The sequence below is a fragment of the Microcaecilia unicolor genome, chromosome 2 (assembly GCF_901765095.1).
Source record: "Microcaecilia unicolor chromosome 2, aMicUni1.1, whole genome shotgun sequence".
In the NCBI taxonomy this organism is placed as follows: Eukaryota; Metazoa; Chordata; class Amphibia; order Gymnophiona; family Siphonopidae; genus Microcaecilia; species Microcaecilia unicolor.
The window spans coordinates 219,269,333-219,282,152 of record NC_044032.1 but is presented as its reverse complement, the minus strand read 5'-3'; the positions used below and the strand labels follow the sequence as shown (position 1 = coordinate 219,282,152).

General features: G+C 45.1%; 1 long non-coding RNA gene across 1 annotated transcript; it reads left to right on the top strand.

Annotated features, from left to right (window-relative positions):
- The first annotated feature begins 2,489 nt into the window (after positions 1–2,489).
- Positions 2,490–12,226, top strand: LOC115462345. The gene is made up of 3 exons (XR_003940828.1): positions 2,490–2,564; positions 5,317–5,325; positions 12,215–12,226. It is a non-coding gene; the product is annotated as an uncharacterized LOC115462345 (long non-coding RNA).
- Positions 12,227–12,820: the final 594 nt, after the last annotated feature.

The window sequence follows — 12,820 nt, the reverse complement described above, 5'->3', positions numbered from 1 at the left end:
ACATCAGACGATAAGATGTGCCATACTGAGTTAGACCAAAAGTCCATAAAGCCTAGCATCCTGTATCCAACAATGGCCAGTCCGTCTCACAATATTACTGTTAGAGGGTTCTAGTAGTACCACGAGACAATCTCTAGAGGTAGCAGCTACCATTTTAAGCCTAGATCTGATATGTAACTTAGTAATAGAGAATAGACAAACTAGTTCACATGTGACTAACTCTTAATTTGATGAGAGAGGGAGAAAAAGCCTCAGAATATCACAAAAGAAGTCAATTGCTGTCAATGCTCATCGTCAGGGTGACTACCCTTATGTGATTGATGTAATCATAGTAAAAAAAAACCCTCCTTCCAAATTATATTTATCAAATTATATTTTTCATGTGTTTTTTTCTTTTTTTTATTGGGCAGGAGCGACGGGGGTGGGTGAGAGGGGTCTTCAAGAGGAGGCTGTTCTTGGGGGGGGGGGTAACTCTTGGTAGGGTGGAGAGGGGGTAGGCTTGGGGGGGGGGGGGGAGTTTGGGAAAGAATGCAGGAGGGGAGAGGAATAAACTGATCAAGCCACTATCCAGAAGTTACCTGGGTACTGGGCAATGTTCAGTGCTGGTACCCAGCTACCTAAGCAGGCAAAGAAAGGACTGCTTTTTATGCAGTTCTATTTGTCCAGTTTTCTGTCTGGCTCTGGTACTGAAAATTGCCATTGCCTGTATAATTTTCAGTTCAACCCATATTAAGCCCCCAGACGACCCCATCACTACTTGGATAGTGTGGAGGCAATCAGTGCTAATGTTCAGTGGCGCCACCTGGTTAAGTGACACTGAATATCAGGGGATAGCCAGGCAGAAGCAGTTTAGCCAGGCAGGAGACCCCTACCTAGTTAAATTGCTTTGAATATCTACCCCAACAACAGAAAGAGATATTCCAAACCATAAACCAACCCAAATGAACAAACCCTTCCCAACTAACCCCCTACTGTCACATGCCCCCCCCCACCAATTAATTCCCCCTTCCCAACTAGATAGAAGTAGGAATACTATAATCAGAGTTCACGCCCCCATTCTCTAAATGAAGTGGAACTATATCACACACCAAACAAGAGAGAAAGAAGAGAGAAACAAAGCCGAACTCTCTCCATCTGCCACTCACCAGCCATACTTTCATGCTTTCACATCTCAACTCACAAACCACATTATAATTAGGGCTAAATGTTAATTGCATGCATGGTCGGTCTGATATTTCTCCCTCCCCTCCTGGACCACCGACGTCTCTCTCTTTCTCCCCTCCCCTTCTCACTCAATTTACCTTTATGTTTATGTTTACATTTATTTGATATACTGCCTTTACAATAACAAGTCAAAGCAGTGAACAAAATTAAAAAAGTTAAAAAACTAGAGAATGCAACTTCCTGTTTGGGATGGGTCAGAGGGAAAGGCCCGGTGCAGGCCTCAGGCAGCTTTTTTGTATGGCTGCCACCGCTGCAGGGCCGAAGACATTCAGAAAACTAAAGGTAAACTAGGTAGGAAGGGGAGGGGAGAGAAAACCACCAGTAGTCCGGGGTGGAGAGAGAGAACCTTGTGTAGGCTGGTGGCGGTGGGGGGAATTAAGAACCCCAGGAATTGTGAGAGAACCTCAGGTGGCCATGGTGGAGGGGGGGGAGGGAGGGAGAGAGAGCCTTGGGTGGCTGGGAGGAGGGAGAGAAGGAGAGAACCTTGGGTGGCTGGGGGAGAGGTAGAGAGGGAGATAGAACCTCAGTTGGCTGGGGGGGGAGGGAGAGAGAGAGAACTGCGGGCAGGGTTAAAAGAGGAGGGAGAGATGCTGGATTGTGCATAGAGAGGAAGGGGGAAATAGGGAGAGATGCCAAACTGAGGAGAGAAAGATGGAGGAAGAGAAGTGGAGTGAGAAGAGAGAGTGACAGATGTTGGGCTCAGAGGGAGGGAGTCAGAAATAATGGTCCTGGGATGGAGAGAGGTGTTGAACTTGTACTATCTCAGGAGTGAGAAAGTCAGCAGGGAGTCTCCAACCACCAACAACTTCATTCCCCAAGCATGCTCAGTTTGTGCATTAACTGAGCATGTTTGAGGAGTGCCAGCATTGGCAGCTGGAGGCACCCCACTAATTTCCTTGCTCCTGAGGCAGCACAAGGAGGAAGGGGGGCACTTTTTTTGAAGTGGATTTCTTTGACTGGAGGGGCTTCAGTATCCCCACCAGCAAAGGCATGATATCTAATGTGGGAGGGGGAGGGAGGGAGAGGAAATGCATGCCCCCATCCATTCCTGTGCCCCCCCCCCAATGGACTATTGGTTATGTCCCGCCTTTAACTACTCGATTAAAAAGTTTAATCAAAATGCAGTCCTAATTACAATCTTCCTATGTAGTCTTTAAAAGAGTTACACATAACCTCAGATCTCTGAACAGACTATGCAGGGAAGGAAGTCAATCTATCCATTTCATAAGTTCTCCAGTTATACCACTCATTCAGATTAGGCAATTTTGCCTTACTAGGACAGACTGAGGGTCCATTAAGTCCATTATCCTGCATCCAACAGTGGCCAATCCAGGTCACAAGTAGATGGCAAGGTCCCAAAAGAGTAAAACAGATTTTATGTTGCTGATGCCAGACATAAGCCGTGGATTTTCCCTAAGTCCTTGTTAATAATGGCTTATGGACTTTTCTTGTAGGAACTTGTCCATACCTTTATTAAACTGTACTATGTTAACTGCTTGTAATACATTCTCTGGCAACGAATTCCAGAGTTTAGTTACACATTTAATTACTGAGTTGGGCTGTTTAACAAATAGAAAATTTCCCAGTTCCCTCATACTCTTCATAAAGGCAGTTAATAAATCCTGATAAATAAATACATTTAACTATATTGCCCCATGGACTATGAGCCACTAACTGAATCATCTTGTGGAAACCGGCACCCAGTGATCTGACAAATAACAGACTTCCAAAATCCCTGCTCTATCAGGTAGTCCAACCACATGTGCTTAGATGATCCTTTAATCCAATATCCTACCAGCATGTATCTGGGACCACAGTCTTTGCTTTGCTTAACACACTTGAAGCTATATTAATGTGAGATAAATTTTGTGCTATGTATCCCAGTGCAAAGTACAAATGGTAATTTTTCTTATAGTTTTCCAAATCTCCACACGTTGGGCCGGATTCTATTTATGGCAACTAAAATCTAGGCACATCTGATTTACACGCCTAACAGTATCTATAAGCTGCGTCTACATTCAGATGTGGTTTATGTTTAAATCTGTTTTATTTGTTGAGTTCACACAGTCATTTGGAACATACATTTATCATATGCAAACTGAATACCAAAACATCTCCATTACCATACACTTTTACAAAATATTTCCCTCAACTTCTTTTTTATTTTGTCCCCCCCCCCTTTTCGATCCCTCCCCCTACCCTCTGCCCTCCCCTCCTTAATCTCTTTCCTTTCTACCGTTACATTATACTAAACATTGGACTTAAGAATTCAACAAGTGGCTTCTTGCTGCAGCAGTCATCGTGTCCCAGAATGGCGACCATCTCCGCTGGAATCTCTCGCCCATCTTAGAGTCAAAGTTTTTTATAGCCATGCATTCCAAACGCAACAGAGACACCATACGTGAACGCCATTGCTGCCAGGTGGGGTATTGATATGACAGCCATTCAGTCAAGATTGCCTGTTTGCCAATAATTATAGCCCTTAGAACAAACGCAGTATATCCCTTTCTGGGCTTCGTCCCTAAAATGGGGCAACCAAAAAGCAAGGATGAGTTATAATGCCATGATTGACCCCACAGTTTGGCAACATAGGCTATAATCAGTTTCCAAAACTTCTGAATACCCACACATGACCAAAACATATGGCCCAATGTTGCTCCCGCGCTGCCACACTTTGCACATTCTCCCCATGGTGAAAGACCCATATGAAATGCTCTCTTTGGAGGTATATGCAATCTTAAAACCATTTTATATTGTAACTCCCAATGTGTGGCCCAGATCGTAACTCTTCTGATCTGCAAAATGTGGGTCTTCAATTGCTGTGATGTGACAGGCACCTGCAAATCTGCCTCCCACAATTGGGCCAGTTTATGGTATTCCACCTCTGGAGCTGTATCTCGTATATGTCTATGATGATATGTCATGGGTACTTTCTGTTGTGATTCCAGAGAGAAGGCCGACGAGAGTTCTTCTTGTACATCTTCAGTAAGTGATGTCCAAGGTAGAGAAGCAATATAGTGGCTCAGCTGTCTATAGTAAAAAATGTCACTGTCAAGTAGTCCAAATTCTTTTTTCAATTCTGAAAACTCTCGTATATGGCCCTCCCTGGTCAATACATGCAATAAGTATACAATACCCTTACTTTTCCATCTCCTAAATACAGCATACATCTGACCTGGAGGGAAAGCATAATTGTCACTAATGTGCAGAAATGGGGTTACCCTTGCAGAGAATTGGTGTAAACGGCATATCCAACCCCACACTGCTTTTGCTGTTACCATGATTCCCGAATGTTTCAGGGAGTATGGCACCTGTGCACCAGTGCTGTGTAAATAATTACTGAAATGTGTCCCCTGCGAAAGACTCAGCTCTAGAGTTGTGTTGGTATAGTCATTGGCATTCCTATACCAATCACTTATATGTCTCATTCCACTAGCTATGTTAAGGAACCTTAAATTTAAGAGGCCCAAACCTCCATATTCCACTGGTATACTTAAAGAGGGGACAGAGAGGCGGGCCTTTTTCCCTTTCCAGAGAAATTTCTGCAGATATTGATTCAAAATTCGTTCATCCCTTCTTCTCAGATATAGTGGAATGGTTTGGAATATATATATCCATCTGGGGGCTATGATCATATTAAATAAGGCTATTCGCCCTAGCAGGGACACCGGAAGTTCGCTCCAAGCCTGTAAACTCAATTTAGTGTCAACCAGCAATTTTTGTATGTTAAAATCATATAACTTCGACATGTCTGCTGATATACGGACTCCTAGGTATCTAATAGAATGCTTTTCCCAAGCAAGGGGGAATTTAGATTTCCAATCATGTTGGGTTCCTGCGACTATCTCCAAGGCAGATGATTTAGACAAATTTAGTTTAAAACCAGAGATCTGTCCGTATCTATCTGTTTCTTGTAGTAATATGCCCATGGACCTTGGTGGGTCTGTCACCATTATCAGCAAATCATCGGCGAATGCCATTACTTTTACCTGATGACCAGCCACCAATATACCTGTAATATCTTTGTGGGTCGTGAGTGTGCGCAAAAATGGCTCCAGTGAGATTACAAATAGAGCTGGAGACAAGGGACAGCCTTGCCGGGTTCCCCTCTTAATCTGAAATTCATTTCCCCTCATACCATTTACCAAAACCTGTGCTGCTGGATCACAATAAAGAGCCCGGACTGCCTGCAAAAACCATCCTGAGATCCCCATGGCCTGCATCACATGGAATAGGTATCCCCAATTCACCCTATCAAATGCCTTTTCGGCGTCTAAACTCACCACTATAGAGGGGTTCTCTCTTTCCTGGCAGTGCGCCATAGCTAGCAGGAGGCGTCTGACATTGTGTGTAGCCTGACGGTTACGAACAAATCCTACTTGCTCAGCATTTATCAGTTTAGGTAAACATTGTGCAAGCCTCTCAGCCAGCATCCCCGCCAATAACTTAATGTCAACGTTCAATAGTGATATTGGTCGAAAGTCCTCTGCTCTATTTAACTGCTTCCCAGGTTTTGGCAACAAAGTAATAAGCGCGGTATTAGCATATAGGGGGAAACCACCTGTAGTGACCACCTCATCTAAATGTTCCAAAAGCGCCACCCGTGCCTCCAAAGGTAGCATCTTATAATACTCCCCTGAATACCCATCTGGTCCCGGGGCTGTACGTAACTTTAATCGTTTAATTGCCTGTTGTAGTTCATCTAAATTCAGGGGTGCATTAAGTACTGCCAACTCCTCACCTGTCAACTTGGTGAGCCCTGCTTTATCTAAGTAATCCTGAATCAGAGACACATTAGGCGCTTCACCAGAGGAGTAGAGCGAGGCAAAATATTTAGTAAAGATGCTTCCTATCTCTTGCTGTGAGGAAGTGGTCCTATTTCTTTCATCTTGCAGTGTGGCCACCACTCTGGGCCCTCCCCAGTTCTTAACTATTTTAGCTAGCAACCTTCCCGTTTTATTGCTAAATTGTTGTAGTTTAAATTTATAATAAATCGCTGATCTGGTTTCATTTTCATGTATTAAAGTGTTTAGGGTAACTTGTATTGTTTTCAGCTCTTCTAAGGTCTTATGTGTAGGTCTTTTTGCGTGCTCACGTTTAGCTCTTAAGAACTGCTTTTCTAATTGCAAAATATTTGCTGCTCTACGCTTTTTCTTTACAGAACAATAGGCTATAATATCTCCTCTTAAAACTGCCTTCGAGGCTGTCCAAAACAACTTGGGATCCACCTGTACATGTTCCTTATTGTTAAGTGCATAGTCTCCCCATTTACTCGTCAGGTATTTTTGAAAAGCGGGGTCCGTATATAAATATGCTGGAAATCTCCATCCTGCCCCCCCAACTCTGTCTCTGGGTGCCTGAAGATCCAGCCACACCATTGCATGATCCGATATTTCTTCCGGCCCAATGTGAGAACATTGATCTCTCTACTAGAATATAATCTAATCGCGCTAGGGTACCATGGGCACGTGATCTATGTGTGTAGTCTTTTTCCCCTGGGTGTAGAGCCCTCCACGCGTCTACTAAATTTAATGTTTTGGCCAACATTTTCAGCTCTCCCGCCCTCTGTCCAGTATAGTGTGCTGAAGTCGGATTTGATGAGTCCTCCCTCGGGTCAAAAACTAAATTAAAATCCCCCATAACTAGTAATTTATCCATTCCCTGTTGAAGGCAGTGGCTTCCCAAGGTCTGATAAAATTCCTTATCGCAGTCATTTGGGCCATATACTCCAACCAACAAAAAACTAAAACCCTGTATCCACACCCTCAATGTGATGGTTCTACCATGCCCTCCTTTCTCCACCACTGTTACTTTACAGGCTAGCCCTTTTCGAAATAGGACCGCTATGCCGCCCCTACGCCCCTTAGAGTCCACGGCATAACACTCCCCCACCCAAGATCTCTGCAATTTAGCATGTTCCACTGCGCTGAGGCGTGTTTCCTGTAGGCAAGCTATATCAGCTTTGTGCCTTTTTAGGGCCGTCAATATTTTATTCCTCTTTATTGGGGAGGTTATGCCCCCCACATTCCAAGATATTAATCTAATTGGCATATCTCTTCATTGTTATAAGCGTTCCCGTTGCCCCTGCTCTCTGTATACATCAGACATAAGATTCTACAAGTTTCCAGTCCCAGCAAGACCCTCACCTTCCAACTACTTGTATGTTCCATCTGCGGAACTGCCCGCATATTCCAAGTCCTTAGAGCTAGGAAAGAGTCTCCCCTCCCACCCCCCCACCCCCCTCCCATTCCTTGACCTCCCCTGCCATGCATGTACCCTGCTTCATTCGTCTGAGCTAGTCAGACGTTGAAGCTAAGACCCCGGTGTACACTTGAGACCCCAAACTCCATATTACAATAAAACATTATATATCATACATACAATTTACTTATATAACTTCGAAGGGGATGTGGTCCCCACTGAACGCTCCTCCACTTTGTTATTAAGTTCACTGTCAGACATCATCAAGAATTTTACTTTCTACTAAGCCTTGTTTTGCAGACTCCGGCGTATTAAAGGTCTGCCATGTATTATGTACATGAACTCTCAGCTGAGCAGGGTATTGGAGCGCAAAACGTATCTTCTTTTGTACCAGCTTTGAACACAGCGCATGGTATTGCTTTCTCTTTTCCTGTACCAGTGTAGAAAAGTCTTGAAAAATCAAGATGTTCTTATTATTGTATTTCAGTGAATCACGTTTAAGTTTGAATCCTTGAAGAATTTCAACCTTATGGCGATAGTTTAAGATTTTTGCGATGACTACACGTGGGCGGGCAGGATCTTCCATTCGGCGGCCCACGCGGTGCGCCCGTTCAATCACTACGGGCCCCATCGTGTCTGTAAGTGCCAGTTCTTTAGACAACCAATTTTCTAACCAGGTTTCTAGATTCCTCTCAGGCAGCGCTTCATCCAGACCCACAATCCGTATGTTATTCCTGCGTGCTCTGTTTTCATAATCGTCGAGCAGACTCCTCTGTTCTTTTAGTTGGCGACGCATGGCAACAATATCCGGCCCGAATCCTCTCAAGTCATCCTCCACCGCCGAAACTCGCGCCTCTAGGTCTCCTACGCGAATTCCCATTCCATCCAACGTTGTTTGGTAGGACTCCAATTTGTTGGTGAGTGCTACCCACCTGGGTTCCCATGTTTTCTCGACCGCCGACGTCAGTTGTGCTAGCTGGACGTCTGTGAATGCAAGTCCGGTGATCCCGGCCTCTTCCGCCATTTTACCATCTCCGCCACTTGCTTTACTCCTGTCTTTCTTCACCGACTTTTGAGCCATATCTGCCGGTAGTGTTGTTAAGTATTTATCCATATAATGGAGCGATTCAGTCAGTTCCACCACTGTATTTTCAATTTATTGAAGATCGAGGTCTCGGAGCTTCGGTAGCACGCTGCTCCTTAGCTCATGACGTCACCGGAAGTCTCTCAGATGTGGTTTAAAGAATAGCGCATAGGTAGGTTTAGGCGCAGCCATTTACGCTAGTGAAAAGCTGGTGTAAATGCCTGTGCTGAAATCTAGGTGCGCTCCGCTGAATTCTATAACCACGCGTGTAGATTTCATTGATTGCCCTGACGCACCCATACACTTCCCATTGCAATTACCCCTTTTGGGGTTTCATACGCTGGAATTTACATGCGCCTATTTTTAGAATACACCTAAAAAGATATGTGCGTCATTCCAATTATTGCCAATTAGTGTTGATAATTGGTCATTATCAGCCAATTATCAGTTCACTAATAGGAGTGGCCTAGTGGTTAGGATGGTGGACTTTGGTCCTGAGGAACTGAGTTCGATTCCCGGCACAGGCAGCTCCTTGTGACTCTGGGCAAGTCACTTAACCCTCCATTGCCTGCCGCATAGAGCCTGCCATGAGTGGGAAAGCGCAGGGTACAAATGTAACAAAAATAAAATAATTGAGTAGCACATGTAGATTGGCCATGCGCTCAATTTAATGCACGGTACTTGGTGCACCATATATAAAATCCGGGGGATTCTGACTGCATAGAGCTGAGCCATGTCCCTTTCCCATCTGTACCATTTTCAGGGAGAGGGGGAATCTAGTAACTGACTTCTGTAGTCCTGCCAAATTAAAAAAAAAATCTGTCAGAGCATAGTACACACACTTCTGTTATAAGCAGAGAAAACTCTTCTTTTTTTCCAAGTGTGTCAGGATTCCTGGCTGCTTTTTGAGGGAGTGTTTACCTCCTAGTGGATCAGTAAAGGAACAGGCAGGAGATGGCTATAATAATGTACGCTTACTGCTTGATGTTTGCTTAGTTTTTCAAGTTTGTCAGCATTTCTAAAAGCTGCAGACAAGCCGAGAAGTGAGGCTGTGTGTATGGAGAGGACACAGAGGATGAGGGGAAACAGGAAAAGGATTTGGATTTAGTTCAATAGTAGCTTACTCTTGAGGCCAGTTATATTCAGGTACAGTAGTTATTTTCCTTCGCCAGAGATTTTACAGTCTAAGGGCCTGATATCCAAAGCAATTTCACTGGGCAGCAGGGAAAGGGGATAGGAAATGGGACTTGATATATTGCCTTTCTGAGGGTTTTGCAACTACATTCAAAGCGGTTTACATATATTCAGGTACTTATTTTGTACCAGGGGCAATGGAGGGTTAAGTGACTTGCCCAGAGTCACAAGGAGCTGCAGTGGGAATTGAACTCAGTTCCCCAGGATCAAAGTCCACTGCACTAACTACTAGGCTACTCCTTGAGGCGCCTGCCTGGTTAAACCCTGCTGAATGAGCCAGCCACTGATATTCAGTGGTGCTCTAACAGCTGTGGCACTGTCTAGGCAGGGCCTGGACTGTCCTGGAAATTATGCAGGCACTGGTATAAACCACGCTGACTATCTAACATTGTAAACTAAGTTTCACATTAAACACCACTTACCAAAGTGCAAAGCAAAATCTAAACACACCACTTGCCAAAATGCAAGCCAAACTCTAGAAGCCCTGTTTGTCAAAATACAAGCTGAAATCCAGACCTCTAAAGAGATCACTCTACTTTTCTGGTCCGCCTGAGCCTCTCAGTCCTCTTAACAGGTCCCTTTCTTACTAAGTATTCTACATCTAGAAACACTCTTTCAGGTCACCCCAGATAAGTCCTGGGGCTTCAGTCCCCCCCCCCCCCCCCCCCCACCACTTCCTGGCTCTGAGAACCAGTGGATCCAATCTCCCTTCTCTTAGGGTTTTAAATCAGTCCAAACAGTGATCTGCAAATAAGCATGCAGATCACTGTTCAAGTCAATGTTATATAATCTTCCACAGATTATTCTCAGGATACTAATCCACTCCCTGCCTTTCAGGACTGGGTTAGTCTGTCCCTGCCACTTCCCACGTAGTCTCTACCCTTGGACTACCACCACACCAGCAGGCTCCTAGGAGTTTACCCTGAGTATGATGGAATGTCCAATGTTCCCATCAATCTGTTCCCATATGGCTTGACACTAAAGGGTTAAACCCAAGTGGTCTTTCTATAGTTGACTGGCAATACCTTCTTTCTTGCCTGGGGACCTACCTCCCAGTGACAGGATGTACACCCATCACAACTGCCAATATTCAATACTAGTACCTATATAGCTAACTAGATAAGTTTGACTATATAAATATTAGTCCTAAATTTGCTTGGTTAAGCTATGTCGGACCAGTACCATCTGGGCATTATCACACTCCTGGTTATTCAATACTGATCTACAGATATGGCCCAGTATTGAATAACCAGGTCTAATTTGGTTAGTGGTGGTGAGTGCTTTAAAAAAAACTCACTGAGGGGAACAGGGGGTGGAGCAAGATCTTAATTTTCTCTGTTATGGGCCTCAATCGTAACCCTGCCAGTCAGTCTGATTGATTCATCTGTGCATCAGAATCTGGGCACTTTGTCACTCTAGAGGCAGGGCCACTGGGAGAATTTCTGAAGCAAGGAGACTCAGCATCTCCCCTGACCAGGGGGGTTACTTTTTCACCTGAGGAGTGCAGACCCCCTCCCCCCTTGCAACCAACTGTTTTTGCTTCGGCAACTGGAGGAGTAATGTCTGTAAGCCAGGACGGTGTTCAAACTACAGGGACCCAACTGGAAGAACATACTGTGAGAGGGTAGGTGAAAGGGGATCCGGGAAGGCACGCAGAAGGGGGGTGCAGGCAGCCGGGGAACCCCAACGGGGCAGACTTCATGTGCACAACACCCACATTCAGAAAGCTACGCTACCGGAGGCAGAGAGGTTGGCCGGGTTAAGGAAGAAGAGGAGGAACTACCAGTCCCAGAATCCCTCTCTTCCCCACCCGGCTGTGCAAGAGTTAGGGGAGGAGATAGAAGATTGGGAAATGGTCTCTGAGGAAGGTGATGAGGGCCAGCTGGAGAGGTTGGGGGTGGGGGAAGTTGAAGAGGAGGATCAAATGGAGGTTACTGAAGGACTAGAGGAGGAACAGATGGAGATTGGAGCTCTGGCTCAAAACCGAAAAGCTGCTGTAAGAGGGTGGCTAGCTGTGCCTTGGAGAGACTGGTGGAAGACCAGAGGAGAGAGACTGAGGCGCTGGGGGAGATCTCTACTAAAGAGGAAACAGGTGCAGCCCCTGGGAGAGAAAGAGGGCTGGGCACAATTGAAACCCCAGTCTGAACCAGGTAGGACCAAAGCTGTGTAGCTGTGCTGTAAGAAAGACTGTGTAAACTGTTTCATACTGAAAAAGTCTGGGCCTGCAATCTACCAAGCTATTGGGTTTTCTTTCTGATAATGTACTGTTCCCTAAAAGAAGTAATTTTGGCTAAAGTGAAGTTATATGGACTGTTTAAACCCTGAATGAGACTTTGGCAGCAAACCTTAACAACCTGGGAGTAAGGTGTTTTCCTTTTGTGTCTATGCTGAATGGAAGCAAGAAAATAAAGTTGTTTTTTTTTTAATAAACGTTTTGCCTTGATTGAGCCTCTGTGGAAACAATAGAGAGAGGAGGAAGTCCTGCAAGCTCTCAGGGGGTCTGGCGCTGAGTTCCCAGAACAGGCCAAGGTGGTGTGGAGCGAGGCAACAGTCGGGTGAAGAAGGAAGCTAAGCAGGGTCAAGCCTGGCTGGGTCCTGGAACGGGGATCCAGATACAATACACTGACAGAATAGCCCTGCAGGGGGGTAAGACACCATCAGTTTTGCCAGGGATTTCAGTGTTACCTGGTGAGTTACAACTGGAACATCCAAATGGATTTCTAACCGATTTAGCTATTGAAAAAACACAGATTGTTACATTAAACTCTTTGGGCCCTGTTTACAAAGGCACACTCAGGGCCGTGCCAACATGGTAAGCGGGGTAAGCAATGCAGGGGGGCGCCGACCTCTAGAGGGCGCCACTCACTTGCAAAATCTTTTACCTGAAGTTGTGATTCTCCTCTCTCCCGTCTTTCTCTCTCCACATCAAGAAGTAAAGGTAGCCCAGCAGTGCTGAGACAGACACACTCTGCTAAAGTTGCTTCAAAGAGTACAACCAGCAGCTATATATGTCTTTGGTGTGGGAAGAACTTTTCATTCAGGGTGAGCTTGAACAACATTCAAATTAAAGCGAACAGGTTTGGAGGGAGGTGTGCAAGTGAGACTGGGGAGAAATAA